The sequence below is a fragment of the Cygnus olor genome, chromosome 1, assembly GCF_009769625.2.
Source record: "Cygnus olor isolate bCygOlo1 chromosome 1, bCygOlo1.pri.v2, whole genome shotgun sequence".
NCBI lineage: Eukaryota > Metazoa > Chordata > Aves > Anseriformes > Anatidae > Cygnus > Cygnus olor.
Window position 1 is genome coordinate 18323168 of NC_049169.1, and position 16966 is coordinate 18340133.

The 16966-nt window shown below is 39.9% G+C and overlaps 1 protein-coding gene across 6 annotated transcripts in view; it reads left to right on the plus strand.

Annotated features, from left to right (window-relative positions):
- Positions 1–16966, plus strand: part of TAFA5 (TAFA chemokine like family member 5) — a 426799-nt gene that overhangs the window by 388293 nt on the left and 21540 nt on the right. The gene's annotated exons all lie outside the window — the stretch shown is intronic.

Sequence of the window (16966 nt, forward strand, 5' to 3'; positions counted from 1 at the left end):
AGTATTTTCAGTCATGCTGCAGTCTCATTACAGAGACTGAGTGCAATGCTGGAAGTACACAAGTGTAAATCAGGACCCCAAATGACAGGTGAAAAGAAATCAAGCAATATTGAAGCACTGTCTCCAAAGAACAGTGACCTCCAATTAATTTTGGGAAATGCATTTCACTGTCCTACTTTCAGACTTGCATATGCTTAAATCCTATTGAACACTGAATATGTGCTTAAAAGCTATGTGTTTAAAAGCCTTTTTTTTTTTTTTTCCCAGTCAGGATGGAAGTATCCAGAATAGTGAAGGGGGCAATGCTGTTTTGTCTTTGGCTATGTGATCTTAATCTATTTTGGATACTTCATAGTATTAATATAAGTTCTGCTAGTATTCTCTACAAAGGTTGTAGTATAATCTCCCAATGTTGTGGTATAAACTCCCCAGCACAAGAAGGATGCAGATCTGTTAGAATGAGTCCAGAGAAGGGCCGCAAAGGTGATCAGAAGGCTGGAGCACCTCTCCTATGAAGAAAGTCTGAGAGAGATGAGGATATTGAAGAGAAGACTCTGGGGAGACCTCACTACAGATTTTCAATACTTAAAGGGGGCTTATAAAAGAGATGGAGAGCACATTTTTGCTCGGGTGGATAATGATAGAACAAGGGAGAATGGCTGTAAACTAAAAGAGGGGAGATTTAGATAAGATGTTAGGAGGAAATTCTTCACTCAGAGGGTGATGAGGCTCTGGCACAGGTTGCCCAGAGAAGCTGTGGATGCCCCATCCCTGGATGTGTTCAAGGCCAGGCTGGATAGGACTTTGCGCAACCTGATCTAGTGGGAGGTGTCCCTGCCCAAGGCAGGGTGGCTGGAGTTAAATGATCTTCAAGGTCCCATCCCAAGCCATTCTTTGATTCCATGAATGTTGTGCTAAAAAGTACTGGTGTGTACTCATACTGAAGAAATGCATTGAGTCCTTCATTCAGTACCAATATGTGAAGCTACAAAGTCCATAGAACAATAATGGGATCTTCCCTGAGTCCTACTGAATGTTTTGAAAATAAAGTCATGGTTTCAAAAGAAAAATTAGGTAACTGAAAGCCCAAAGCCATCAGAGAAACAGCATTATAAAAACTTTCCTTTTAGATTACAGAATGATGCAAAAGAGCAGAACATTTGTTAAATTAAATCTAGAGGACCTCCTTTGTGTAAGTATGTTTTGAAAGTAAGTAAGACAAATGTATTACCTCTACTTCTGCATCTCACTGATACTTCTCTTTTATATGGGGCCCTGCTTAATCTAGTATGTGAAGGAATTAGAAAGAAAACAGCTTTGAAATTAGTTTGATACAGCATGGCTAGTAAAAAGATGATAAGGGATATATGTTAGTTGATTATGCCCATAGTCTCTATTATTTAAAATTCAGACTTCTATTTAATACTTTATTCCAGAACGTGGGTTTTCATTGTCTGAGAGAGGAAAAAAAAAATAAAATAAAGCAATTATGATAACATTCTTGCTTTGCAGTGTGGAAAGCTAAAAAAGAAAAATACAGAAAAAAAAATACTTCGCGTGGTTGTGAGGGAAGACTGTAGGTAAAGCCTCACTGATGCTGCTCTGAGCATCCCATGAGACTATGAGGTAATTGCCCTGGAGCATTCACAAAAGTGTCTCTCAGTCAGCAAAGTAGGGGCTTCAGAATAGCTTACCTTGCCTAGCTAATACACTCTTAGGAGAGAGGTGGGGGGAATAAGGCTGCGCATGCAAACTCCTGCCAGTGAGTGCCCCAGGAAAATTTTGTGCAGCAGAGCTGCTAAATTTGCTATCTGAGCAAAAGAATGAGATCCCTCAGAATGTGACCAGGCTCCTTCCCCGATGAACCAGCAAGGCTGATTTGCTTTTAAACTTGGCTTTTTTAAGTAGTGGAGACATTCTACAAAATATAAGTTGTAGAAAATAGCTTTGGATTGCATGGTTGTAAGGTAATTGAGTTTTAATTAAATGGAAGAGTGAACAGAGGCCTGTAATGAAGAGTATCCGTTTCAAATAGGCAAGCTAAGGTAGACAAAAGTAATTAGTTACTCATATAATCAACAGAGAGCTCAGATCAACATTTTACTTGAATCTGAAGGAGGCTCGGAAGTCCTTTGTCTTGCAGGTCCAAAAATGTTCTTGAACCTATATCCCAAGCAGGGAGATGGAAAACATTGCAGAAAGACTCAAAACAATGTAAATGACCAATAGAAATAAGACATTAGGAGTAAATAGAGAAAGTGCAAAAGATCTAAAACCTTACACCTTGTAGAATAAAATGAGAGCTTCCAGAAGTCAAACTGAAGTGGAACACATATGGAGCATTAGACTGACAATATGCCAATTGACCATGCAAATTCAAAACTGATGATGGAAAAAGGAGAAAAAAAAAAAAAAAAGAAAAAAAAGTTGCTAAGCACATTGGAAGTAGTACAACTGTTGTCCCCAAACCAAATAGTTTTTGTTTTCAGTAAGCATAATATTGAACATTAATGGTAGTATGGCTCCAAGTTTCCATGTCCTACATTGAAAGCTTTACGTATTTAAATTATTCGATTTCAGAAGTGAAGTTAAACTGGATGGTTTACTGGATGGCTACATCTTTATTAGAAACACTGTTGGCAAATCATTTCAACAGCATACTGGGAGACAGTAAGCAATGAAATTGAAAAAGCCTAACGTTTAGAATCATAGAATCGTTTAGGTTGGAAAAGAACTCTAAGATCATGAAGTACACAGTTAACCTAGCACTGCCAAGTCTACCACTAAACCATGACCCTAAATCACACTGAAATGTCACCTCAGGGACGGTGACTCAACTACTTCCTTGAGAAGCCTTTTCCAATGCTCACAACTCTCCCAGTGATTTTTTTTTCCTAATATCCAACCTAAACCTACCCTGGCGCAACTTCAGTCCATTTCGTCTTGTCCTATCACTTGGCGCTTGGGAGAAGAGACTGATCCCCCACCCCACTACAACCTCCTTTGAGATAGTTGTAGAGAGCAATAAAGTCTCCCTTGAGCCTCCTTTTCTCCAAGCTAAAGAACCCCAGTTCCCTCAACTGCTCCTCTTAAGACTTGTGCTCTAGACCCTTTGCCAGCTTTGTTGCCCTTCTCTGGACATGCTCCAGCACCTCAATGTCCTTCTTGCGGTGAGGGGCCCAAAACTGAACACAGTGTTTGAGGTGTGGCCTCACCAGAGCCAAGTAAAGGGGGACAATCATTTCCTTAGTCTTGCTGGCCACACTATTTCTGATACAAACCAGGATGCTTGCCATCAGTTAAAAATAAAAATTTTATAACCTCATAGTCACAATTCAGCACTGTTTCCATCCTTGGTTATATGGTTTAAACTACTTAGCTAATCTTCTTTATATTTATCTATTTTTAACTGTGATAATAACTTCTATTTCCCAGTTTGCTACTTTTCCCAATGCTAAAACAAATATTATTTTAATCTAGCTTATCTGACCAAAAGCCTTAGCAACAACACTTGTTTTTTATTTGTTTTCTCCTTTAACCCAAAGTTAATAGCCTTATAATAAGTTTCCTCTAACTCCTCAGGAGTGTATTCTGTTCATATGCTTAATTTTGTTTTTAACTCTATCACATCTGTGTCGGACCTTCCAACAAATGTAAGTTGCTTTGATAAAGTAAGTGTTACTTACCCATGGAAGCACATGAAGAATTACATTCTGGAGTTAGAAAGACTAATGACATCACACAAGACACAAATGAAACTACACCTGATATGCTATGCTTAGTTATACTCACCATTAAAGATTATTTCAAACTGGAACATGTAACGAGAAGGAATACTGTAGTAATCAGAAGAAAACTCTTGTAAAATAAGCTCATTTTTTCTTCTTCAGCTCATTTTGGAGATAAAATGAGCTTTCTGGCTAAGTCTAGAGAACTGAAACCTATAAGAGTATATGATTGCATATTATACCCAAGCAAGAGAGAAAACACCAAAGAGAAAGAACTATTTTAAGGACAAACTGGTGCAAGGAGAATTGGATAAGGATAGTAGCCATGGATAACTGTAAACTCAAAATTAAAAGGTTTCTGATTTTCAGTGGAAGTAAGTTGTGGAATAACCTCTTAACAGGAGAACTGAGCTAAGATGGTCTAACCAATTTTAGTGTATAGTGTAATAGATGTGATAGGTGTAGGAAAGGGATGCAACTGTTTGATATAACAGAAGGTCTGATGGACCCTTACAGTCCTGTATTGCTGTACCCTTTTAAAAGGGTACAATTTGTATTCCTTGAGAGTTGACCTTTCCCTCAACCTATACTATGTAAAAAAACTTTTTTTTTTTTTTTATTTGCTGACACAACTGAAAAAATCAAGATAGTGAGTCAGCTGGTCAGCTGAAACAGAATATTTAATCTTCTTGTTGTATCCTTTTTTTTTTTTTTGCTGGGGGGGTTACTTGCACTTTTGTTCTTGTTCTGTTTTTGAAATGCAGGATAAAGCTAGTCACTACATTTGAAAACTACATTTGCTACTACCTTTGGTCTCATCTGGATTGTGTTTTTAAGTGAAGTTACAGTTCATCAAAAAATGTCACCTAATGGTGACCCAATCAGGAGATCATGGCCTTAGTTCCTTTTTTGGCACTCAGCACTTCTATAAATATTAAATACACCAATTGAACACATTCAGAGCTCTTCTAAATCAGGACTGAGATTGTCTTTTGTGTCTTCCTCTTTCCTGGATACTCAAGAAAACAGGAATAGCTCCTTGTACCCTTTTGTCTGATTCACTGCAAGCCCGTGCAAAGCCAGATACAATTTAGCCCAGATTTATCATCTGTCCTTCAAGTACCAGGGGGCAATACCAGGCAAGAATAACAGATGTAGCCATGTGTATAGTATCAAGTGGGAAATAACTCAGAGAAATGTTCTGCATTTAACTTTAAAACGTTAAGAGAATCACTTGAATGACTGTCAGGCGGAAGGTCATTCAATCCTTGCAGAAAGAAGGAAAAATGTCCTGTGCTGTGTCTGGAGATAGCTGACATACAGATGGTACTTAAACAAGCTCTCTGACCCAGGGCACAAAGTCTATATCAAAACTGACTCCCAGGCCTAAATACTTTCTGTTCAGTCCAATAGGACCACGTAGGTTGTAATATGGCATTTATACATTGGAATCCAGGAAAGCTGTGTATGAAAAATTACTATAGGGAATGAATGCCAGGTATCTTTCTTTCTATGCACATCTAATAAAGCCATTTCTGTAAAAATTGAAAGTGGTTCTTACATGCCAGAATGTATCTTGATGTTATGTGGATACGTGTGGAAAAAGAGGGCTTACAGTTTTCCAAGCCTGTTGGGGCCTTTTGAGTACTGAGTAAAATTGCAGTTCTTGCATTCAGGGAAGTACAAAGCCTTCTCCCAGTTTCACTTGATATCCTGTGAGTTGGGAATAAGGTCTAGTGATGGTTCAGCTGATGGTGGTTGGTATCCCTAGCATCCGACCAGCTGTCAGAAGGGCATAACAAGAAGCAATTGGTAAAACAGCAAGGGCTGATACTGGGAAACAGCACTTTAGGTACCGCATGTCTGGACACAGCCACTGCTGAATTCACTGACAAAAGTTGTGCAAGACTCTGCCCATGGAGGAACCTGCCAGGTTACTGTCTGCAGGAGCACTGAATCAGGTGCCTTACAGGAAATGCCACTCTGAAATGTTACAGTATGAAATGCTGCAGCGCCAAAGCCTAGGAGCAGGTTACCATGGAGCAATGTAAGAACAGCAACAGATCTGTGTGGTCAGAATCTCACTGCTGTATATACAGACCTGTACATTTAACATCTGACAGTGTCAAGGTAACAAGCCTGAAATCACAATTGGCCATTGCAGTAATCAAATTTCCACATGACTAGGTACAACCACAGCATTGTCCAGTGTCCGATACCAACATTCCTAGCCAAAGCTTGGTCTGAGCATTCACAAAAAGGCTGTGCTCTTTTCCTAGTACTCTGTTTACATCATCTGCTACTTTGTGTTTACAAGATTACTGTTCTTTTTATCTTTCTCATTTTGCTAATAGCACCTCACAGTTTTTATTACAGCAAGCTGGTGCTATTAAAATTTGCATTATTTTACATATTCACTTCCAGCTTATTTCTTCCACAATGTTTTGGGTGTGTGTGTGTGGTTGTTTTTTTTGTTTGTTTGTTTTAATTTTTTTTTTTTTACATTGTGTCTTTACACTTTCTCAGTGTAACTGGGAGGATTTTGCTGTTACTTTAATTGTATGTGACCTTTTTCAAAGAAATGATAGTCCAGTCAGAATTGTTTATGTTAAGAAATGTTCTAATGTATAAAGCTCCAAAACATCACAGCCATATTCCTCCCTTTTCCCCCATGAAAAAAAAAAAAAAGTAGATTTCTTTTTTCAGTTAACACTTTTCCTGTGTTAACGGTTTGCCAAGACTTTTACAAGCTGTAGACTAAAACTACTAATAAGTGAAGTATGTGCTAGACACCTTGCATTTTCCAATTAGAAAAGGAGTCTGACCAAGTCCGAAGGAGCAGCACAGGATGAAGGGTGTAAGCAAGACAAGAAAAGAGTTAGACTTTATAGGTTCATTATGAAGAATAAAGACAGTTAAGATACCTTGTATTGGTAATGTTAAAGCTTTGATTAAAAAGGATATTGCACAAAGATTTTTCTCTTACATTATGACATGAGGTTAAGAAGTAAAGAAAATATTGGAAAATACCCTTTCTGTTTAATTGTTGCAGGAGATGAGAAATTTGATACTGTGGGAACAACATGGGTGCTTGGATCTGCAGCTTGATTAGTGACAGCTCTTAAGATACCACCAAAGAACCACAGACCCCTTTTCTTACTGTGGCTGTAAGAGCACCCATGGTCTTTGCAGAGGCCTTTTGGTGCAAGTACAGATATTGTGGGCTGAAATATTATCAGATGCACATGCCTATACTATGGATTACCTGCAGGTCTGGGTAATTAAGTGCTGCAGTTAGCATCTAGCTTCAGGTACATCGTGGCATCAGTGGAGGACCAGTGTTTGCAGCAGTCCCAATTGAACTGCCTACTTGTTTACAGGTGGTCATTCTGCTTTCACAGGCTTGTAGAAACTGTGCCAGCACAATGCTGGGGCAGGAGCATGTCATTTGCCATGGCCTGGTGAACTTCTGCCATGTGCTTATCCTCTGCCACGGCTGCAGTGAAGCGACTCCGAGAAAAAGAGAATGAGGTACAAGTATGCTATGTACATCCAAACAAAGGAGGCTCAGTGGGTAAAGTGTGGAGAGAGGCACTTATTCCTTCAATCTATTCCAGGTGTGGTGGTTTGTCACCACTACTTTCAGTCCTTCTGCCACCTCACAGGTGTGCTGCCACTCTTCAAAGGCAGCTTTGATTGTCAAGAGCTCATTAACTCAGGAATAATTCTTGCCAGTGGGGTGAACTACCAAGGGAAAAGGGTACAAGACAGAGTATCTGTTTCTACAGTGACAGGCATGAGTTAGGATAAAAGCCACAGGTGAATACACGTGTTATTTTCTCAAAAGCTGTTTATGCATCGGGAATTCATGAAAATCAAGCTCTGCTCTGGGTGAATGACATTGTAGTAACCACTATACCAGAAATTGCTTTCATGAACTGTCAGAAGCTGGTAAATTCTGAGAATCATTGCACCTATGTTAGAAGGGTGTTGCCAAATTGTGATGGCATCAGCCTCCTTGGAGTCTACATGCAAGTCGTTGCTGCCCACAGTTACTTCAGGAACTACAGAGGGAGAATTTCTTCAGAGGCAGCACAACTATAAGCAATTCAAAATGTCCTGAATGCAGTCAATGTGTGCCTCTCAAGAGGTGCAGGGTACCAGGATATCACCCAGGTATGCCATGGCATCATTTACAGAATACTGGCATGTAGCTAGAGAGACACAGTAGCATCACAAGATGCTCTTGGTGGTTGTATTTTGTGCAGAAAGAAGTTTCTTGTTTGTCACCCTGCTGAATTAGGAGTGAATTTTAGGCCCCTAATAGATCCATAGTGGTGAACTGGTGAGATCTCAGCAGATGTTCGGAGTGCTCCCAGAAAAGAGGCGGGGGGTGCTGGTTCTTTGGGCTGATGTCTTTACCCCTCCTGTAACCCACACAGGGGCAGATATCTGCGTCTCTTTGGGACAAAAAACCAAACCAAACCAAACCAAAACAACAACAACAAAAAAAAAACAAACATGGAAGCCCTCATAAGGAGGTGGAGGACTGGATGAATTTATATACCAGATTGTTCTTGAGGTATCCCTCGAGGGTTCCTAAGTCAGAATCTGACAAGGCATATGTGTATTCAGAGAGCACCTCCTCCTGAAGCTGCATGAGTGGGAGTTACAGGTAAGAGTCTCTCAGAGTGGTGAAGGTCTTTCTGCTTTAGTTAAGGGAAATGCAAACAGCAGTACTTCTGTAATTCTTAACATGATTATACCATGAACTGTGTGTGTGCAGATAGCTTAACAAAATTTCTCTCTCTCAAACTAGGTGCTAGCGCATTGAAAATGCTTGACACTGTGGTAAAAACACTACTTTGATAACACTGAAAATGTTAAATCTAGATATACACATTAAATCCTATATATGCCCTTCTAAAATTGCCATAAAGAAATCCGACGATCACTGTTGGGATGTAGTGTGCTGCACATGGTAGATATATATAACCCATTAAAATCAGTATATCACCTCAGCCTGAAAATGCCATCAGAATGTAGCACAGAGGAAAAAAGAAGTGAAATGATGCAGGAAATGAATAATACCAGAGATCTGCTAATAAAACAATATTATACCTTCTTGGCTTGTATACCTAGTATACCTTAAAGAAAATCCTTATTTACGACATACAGCATAGCCTGCAAGTAGCCATGTGTATGAATTCCGAGTTGAAAAGTATCATTGAGTTGGAACACCAAATACACCCATTGTAATTGCTAACACCCACAGCACTTATTATAGCCTATCATGACCGTGTTGCATGTGCCTTAAAGTCTTCTGGTAGCTTGTTCTGTTTGAAGGGTGATTTGGAAAAGGAACACTATCTGAAAAGGACACGGACAAATTGTTCCAATGATGGGCCAGAGGAGAGAATGGAAATGCAGAAATACAATGACAAATACGATGTGTGGCTTTGCTTCAGTCACTTCAGTACTACAGTATGTAGCATGCTCAAAACTGCCAGCTTCTGAAAGAATGGAAATTTCAGCATTGTCACAGCATTTAAAAACAAGACATCTGACAGTGAACAAAAGAAACTCAGTATTTTTCAGTCTTGGTGGATCAACAAGATTTGATTAGTTAACTGGCACTGTCAACACAAGTGCCTTTCAGGTATTTCCTTTGGTATCTCTATGTATTGCATAAGAGTGAGATATGCGCTGTTCTAGAAGTTTGTCCCATCTTGCACCATAGAATGGTTTCTAAATTTATACAGCCTGAAGCAGCTATTGAATTGAAAACAATGTCTTTGTCAAAGAACAATGCTTTGTGTCATAGAAAGATAAAGTTGATCTTGAGTTCAGGAAAACTAGCTACATAGTAATTCAACTCAGTAAGTCAACTTTTACAGCAAAACTTCTGTTTTGCAGTATCTTTTGAAAACAGTTTACAGCTTTGGAAGAAGGTGCAACTAAAATATTTCATTAAGCAGGCAAGTATTCCTGTCCTCAGCTGTTACAACTGTAGCTCTATCTGTACATATACTACCACCAAAATGGCAAAACATATGAATAGTGACATGGATTTAAAAGCATCACTTTCAGTATATGTTTGATACTGCCAAGTTCTTCTTGCTAAGAAAATCAGTGGAAGCATGCAAGGGGTCTTTCATGTCCCTAGTTAACAATAATATTCCTTACGTAGTAATGAACTTCATTGAAGGCTATATGTTATATTCTTAACATTATTGCTTTGTCATGACAAGTATTCTTTTGAATAGAAATACTTATTTTGGACTTTATATTGTGTTTAAATCGCAAGATTTTGGAAAGGTGTGGGTGGGTGGGTGGGTGGGTGTGTTCAGGGGTGGCCTCTGTGAGCAGTGCCCATCAGCTGCCCCATGTCAGATCAGAGCCAGCTCCAGACGGCTCCAAAAGGGACCTGCTGCTGTCCAGAGCCAAGCCAGCGAGAGACATTGGTTGGGCCTCTGAGAGAGCAGATTTAAGAAAGGGAAAAAAAACACTTAACAACAGCAGCTGGGAGAGAAAGAAGTGAGAAACAACCCTCCAGACCCCAAGGTCAGTGCAGCAGGAGGGCAGGAGGTGCTCCAGGCGCTGGAGCAGAAGTTCCCCTGCGGCCTGTGGAGAGGCCCTTGGTAGAGCAGGCTGTCCCCCTGCAGCCCATGGGTCTCACATGGAGCAGATCTCCACGCTGCAGCCCGTGGAGGAGCCCCCGGTGGAGCAGGTGGATGTGGCCTGGAGGAGTCTGCGGCCCATGGAGAGCCCCCACAGGAGCAGGCCCCGGGCCGGAGCTGCAGCCTGTGAAGAGGAGCCCATGCAGGAGCAGGGGATCTGTGGAGAGCTGCTGCCCGTGGGGGACCCACGTTAGAACAGTTTGCTCCTGATGGATGGACCCCGTGGCACGGACCCCTGTTGAAGCAGTTCTTGAAGAGCTGCTGCCTGTGGGCAGCCCCCAAAGGATCAGTTTGGGAAGGACAGCATCCCGTGGCAGGGACCCCACATTGGTGCAGAGCCTCCAACCCGTGAGCCCTTTTCATTGTATTTTCTCCCCCTTTTCTTTGAAGAGGGGAAGTGAGAGAGTCGTCGTGGTGGAGTTCAGCTGCTCAGCAGGGTAAAACCACCACAAACAGCCATCAAACTGTATGGAAATTAGGCTTCTTGAGAGCAAAGAAAATATGTTTTTTGGTTTTGTTTTTGTTTTTTCCTTAGTTCAGACTTCCATAGGAAACTGAAGAATCAACAGGAAGACATCATGAACACATTAACCATAATCTGAGGGAACTTCACAGGCATCTGTGAGAATGTTTTATCTATTGATCCACATAGTGGAAAGAAGTAATTCTCTAATCCTTCCATCCCAGGTGCTGTGGACAGTGCAGTATAGGTTGAGTCATTGCAACAATAGCTGACAGGCTTGACCTCTGATAAAAGACAATAAATTCAAAGTTCTTTAGCCAGGAGCTGGACATGCTTAGTCTGTCTCTGAAGAAATATTGTCCAGCTTGAGCTGTAAACATTTTATCCTGTTTTATCCACTGTAAATCAAAATGTTCTCAATGCTGGCAAAGAAGGAGCATTGTTAGCTTGTTAAAAGAAAAGAGCTGAAGGCCAGTGCCTCTTCTCTTCATCATTAAACTTTATTTGGAACATGTTTCATGGATGTGGATGACTCTAAAATTACAAATTGTCTTCATGAACTTTGATATCAGCTGTTACTTTTCCTGTTAATACAGAAAATCAATATAGAAATCATCTAAAATGATCAGAAATCATTACCCTAGTTGTTGTACATATGAAATGAGATACTCCCTGTCCTCAAAACTTTCCAGTTCAAATGTGTGAAATGAGGGAAGTGATATGTCAGATAAAGAGAAGGGTAAAGCAGATAAAAGTTAACAAGAGTACTTAAAATCTGTTATGTAGCATTTGTAAGGTTAATTTTAAGTTTATTTTAGTTAATGAATGATAGAATTGTGAAATGTATGGTAGTCTGCAGATACCTGTCTGATTCCTGAAAAGACTGAAAACTCAGTCCTCATGACAATGGCATTGCTTGAAACTGTATATGATAATTGTTTCAAATCCAGAAACCCTCTGCTGAAGCTTATGGTTCTTAGAAAGGCCATCTCCAATAGGGGAAGCCTACAGATCTGATGAAATAGTCTGTGGGTCTACCTTGAGTTCTTATATGTATGATGTTTCTGTAGAAAGGAATCATTAGTTTGCTTGTGCAAAAACTGCAAGATAAACAAGTTTTGAATACTTTCTTTTTTTTTTTTCTATGATGTTCTATCTCCCAGTCAATCCCCTTGTAATGTAATCCTCTTTCTCAGGATATAAGGTTAGATTGCACCCAATCCAGTACAGCTAAACAGTGTCTTGTTCTTTTAGGCCTGGCTGGAAGTTCCTGTCCATTTCTTGCAAGTAGCAACTGCTACTGAATTCAGTTGAATTCACTGATCTGACAAAAAGTGTTTTTTTTTTTTTTTTTTTTTTTTTTAATGGTTCATTTTCTATCAGACCAGTGAGCTTATCCACTTCTTTCTTTGATAGTAGCATAATTAGATTTGAAACAAATAATTGCATATGGTGTAAAAAAAGGGGAAGAGTGAACACTACTGCTGTGCTAACGTGGTGTATAATGAAACCACACCTTTACTTCTATATCTGGAAAGTCTAGTATTAAAGTAAAGAGTTATCAAATTGGTACTTGCTTTGGTATTGAAATCAGTTATTCAGTTCCATCCCTTTGCTTTATTTTACACATACCTTCTAGTGTCTAAAGATGGTGGTGTCAGTCAAATGATGGTAACAATGCAAAATGTTGCCAAAAACTGTTACCATGTCTTTAATCCGAAAGGATTTACTTTTGATAAAAGTTAGCTAAGATATTTTATGGAAACATTAAAAAAATGTTTTGTTACAGGATCACATACAAATCCTACTTTTTTTTTTTTTTTTTTTTTTTACTACGGTCAATGTTTACCCTGTGTAGCAAAGTTCACCACTATTTTGTGTTTTAGGTTTAACTATATCCATATCACTGTATACAAGTACAGAGTTTATATATGTAGTTTGTACTCCAAATCAAATAAAAATTTGCTGGCTTTGTTCATTTTCAATGTTCCCTGAACATATCAAAAAAAGGGATTCAATTGAAGGAACTATTTTTACATTCAAATTTAAATATATATATGTGCAGATACAATCACAATATTTTAGAAAGTTTAAAATTATGTTTCTTGAATGGAAACTGAAGTTTTCTGTTTAGGTCAAAACAAAACAAAAACAAACAAACAAACAAACAACCCACATCATTTCCATTCACAAAAACCACTTTATGGTGAATCAGCCTTGTGATGATTCTGATAATCTGACAGCGGGGTGTTTCAACCTGCATTCACCAGCCAGCTGTTCACCAGAAAGGAAAGTAGTAATAGTGGTAATAAAAGTACATGGAATATTTTTTAAGAAGAGTTGAAGGTTAGGAACCACACAGATGTGACAGTTGTCACTCCAGAAGTTAGCATTAGAGGAAGCAAAATCCATCACATAGTATTGGATTATTAAAGGAATGGATATTGCGTTGTCAGCCACTGGTTTGGGGTGCTTTAATCCTGTATTTCTATAAAAAATTACTCAGGTTGGATAAGTTGTTTAAGACTGGAGATAGCAGAGGTACTCTCATTTTCATGGTCATAGTTTATCCTAGATCTCTATTATTATTGTTCGTTTGCACTGTGGGGACTAGTACAAAAAGGTTCATGTTTGGGTTCCAATTTTATTGGAGAGCAACAATAAAATCTTAGAACAAGTGCTGGGGCCAGTCCTCTTTAATATCTTTATCGATGACCTGGATGAGGGGATCGAGTGCACACTCAGTAAGTTTGCAGACAACACCAAGTTAGGTGCGTGTGTCGATCTGCTCGACGGAAGGAAGGCTCTGCAGGAGGATCTGGATAGGCTGGACCGATGGGCTGAGGTCAACTGTATGAAGTTCAACAAGGCCAAGTGCTGGGTCCTGCATCTGGGGCGCAACAACCCCAAGCAGCGCTACAGGCTGGGAGATGAGTGGTTGGAAAGCTGCCTGGCCGAGAAGGACCTGAGAGTACTGGTTGATAGTCGGCTGAATATGAGCCAGCAGTGTGCTCAGGTGGCTAAGAAGGCCAACAGCATCCTGGCTTGTATAAGAAACAGTGTGGCCAGCAGGTCTAGGGAGGTGATTGTCCCCCTGTACTCGGCTCTGGTGAGGCCGCACCTCGAGTACTATGTTCAGTTTTGGGCCCCTCGCTACAAGAAGGACATGGAGGTGCTCGAGACAGTCCAGAGAAGGGCAACGAAGCTGGTGTGGGGTCTGGAGAACAAGTCTTATGAGGAGCGGCTGAGGTAGCTGGGGTTGTTCAGCCTGGAGAAGAGGAGGCTCAGGGGAGACCTCATCGCTCTCTACAGGTACCTTAAAGGAGGCTGTAGAGAGGTGGGGGTTGGTCTATTCTCCCACGTGCCTGGTGACAGGACGAGGGGGAATGGGCTAAAGTTGCGCCAGGGGAGGTTTAGGTTGGGTATTAGAAAGAACTTCTTTACTGAAAGGGTTGTTAGGCATTGGAATGGACTGCCCAGGGAAGTGGTTGAGTCGCCATCCCTGGAGGTCTTTAAAAGACGTTTAGATGTAGCCCTTAGTGATATGGTTTAGTGGAGGTCTTGTTAGTGTTAGGACAGAGGTTGGACTAGATGATCTTGGAGGTCTCTTCCAACCTAGACGATTCTGTGATTCTGTGATTCTGTGAAGAATTCACTGAAACCCATCTTAAACTTCTTTATGTGATCAATTCCATTTTATTGCTGTGAGATTTATGCAATAAAACAAATAAATGGTTGATTTATCTTACTGTTCCACTTGTGTGACAAAGCATAAGACAAAAGAGATGAAGAGAGATGAAATCAACTGATGTATGGAGAAGAACTGATTGTATGCTAATGTTGTTTAGATTTATGAAGATAGTTATTTTACAGTATTTTTTAATTCATTTTCAATGTTCCCTGAACATATCAAAAAAGGGATTCAATTAAAGGAACTATTTTTAAATTCAAATTTAAATATAGGTATGTGCAGATACAATCACAATATTTTAGAAAGCTTAAAATTATGCTTTTTGAATGGAAACTGAAGTTTTCTGTTTAGGTCAAGACTACATAGTACAATGGAAATATGTTACAAACTTCCTAAGTGTTGTTCCTCCAAACCATGCTCTGGTGATACCATCACTAGGAATGAGGGAGTCATCTCCTTTCTCTACATATATTATACACAACATTTTTCTGATGCTGCCAGAAATTAAACAAAAAAAAAAAAAAAGAAAAAAAAAAAGAGCAGAAATGATGTTTATCTAAGACAAAAACTGAAATTAAATCTGGACTACAAAGAAGTTCAGAAGAGATGGAAAACTTATTTTACAAAATGAATGTCTCTTGTCAAAATCTTATTAAAAAAAAAAAAGATGGGGGGAGAAAATGGGATTCAAAATAATCTTTGTGATAGACTTTGTCTGAATTTGTGGTCATCTTTACAGATAAAATCCACTGTAGTCATCATTTGTGGATAGTAAAGGATTTTACACGAACATCTCCTCAGGTCACTTTCATTATCTTTAGTGATGTCAAACATATGTACTCCTCTGTCAGTACAAGACATGTGGGCCTGGATCCTGCAATACATAGCACATAAGACTTTTGTACAGAACTTCCCTTACTATCCCCCTGCTTACAGTCACAGTCGGGATCAACAAAGCTTCAGAAGCCAGCAGTAAGCCCAGAATGTAACTTCCCAGTCGTAATCAGTGAACAACCACTTCTTCCCTGGATGCTCTCTTAGCATCTCATCTACTTTTGCCTGCAACTAAGAGTATGGCTGCTTTATTTATTATTATTATTATTATTATTATTATTATTATTATTATTATTATAGTTGTAAGTAAGTTGGGTCCTAGCTATTCCGATGATCAGCAGGGATCATTTCCCTGCCAATACCATTTTATGAACAGCTGAATGCTGTAGTGAGGTAAAGGGCTGAAGAGACAACACAACAGCTGAGTGGAAGACTAGTTGCTCTGCTACATAGCAGCTATGGGAGGAACTCTTCTTTCCTTGAGTTTCTCTGTAGAACTGAATAATAAAACTTCTAATATTATACTTATGCTGGTTTGTGTGTGTCTGCACGTGCATGTGTACACATTAAATGATCCCATATGCTAACAGACTCATGCTTTAATTTGAGGTGTATAGGAAGTCTTAACCTCCCAACAAAATCTATTCAAAATCAAAGAGTGTTGCCAGCAGGTTGAGAGAGGTTGTCTCTCTTCTCAGTCCTGGTGAGGGCACATCTGGAATACTATGCCCACATCTGGGCTCCCCAGTACAAGAGAGAACTATGGGAGACAGTCCAGTGGGGGGCTACAAAGATGATTAGGGGACTGGAGCATCTGTCTCATAAGGAAAGGCTGAGAGCGCTTGGCTTGTTCAGCCTGGAGTAATGAAGGCTGAGAGGGGATCTTATCAATGTATACAAATATCTTAAGGGAGGATGTCAAGACGATAGGGCCAGACTCTTTTCGGTGGTGCCCAGCGATAGCATGAGAAGCAGTGGTTACAAACAGAAACACAGGAAGTTCCATCCAAACATAACTGTGAGGGTGACATAGTGCTGAAACAGGTTGCCCAGAGAGGTTGTGGAGCCTCCTTCTCTGGAGATATTCAAAACCCACCTGGACATGACCCTATGCAACATTCTGTAGGTGTCCCTGCTTGAGCAGCAGGATTGGACCAACCCAACTTTTCCAAACTCAACCATTCTGTGATTCTATTAAAATATTTTGTGAAGCACAGGACAGCCTGCCATTCCATGTCCCATTTTGTATCTTGTTTTTTCCACTTAAATTCCAGTCAGCAGGTGGTAATCATGAGAAGTGTGCTCAAGGAAGACAGTAAGTGTTTTCCTTGAAAGGCAAACTACATGTGCTTACAGGGGTTTTGGTTTCTACTGAATTTCAGTTGTAAGATCATGTCAAACACCTGCATTACTTGCAATTGAAAGTCACAGAGGAGAAAATAAACACTCTCCTGCAGAGTAGTATGCAACCTCAGCCATTAAGTGGCTAGGTCACTATGGCAGACTTTTTTATATATATCATAATCCGTGGGACTGTCCTTTGTTCCAATATTAGCATGACCACAGCTCT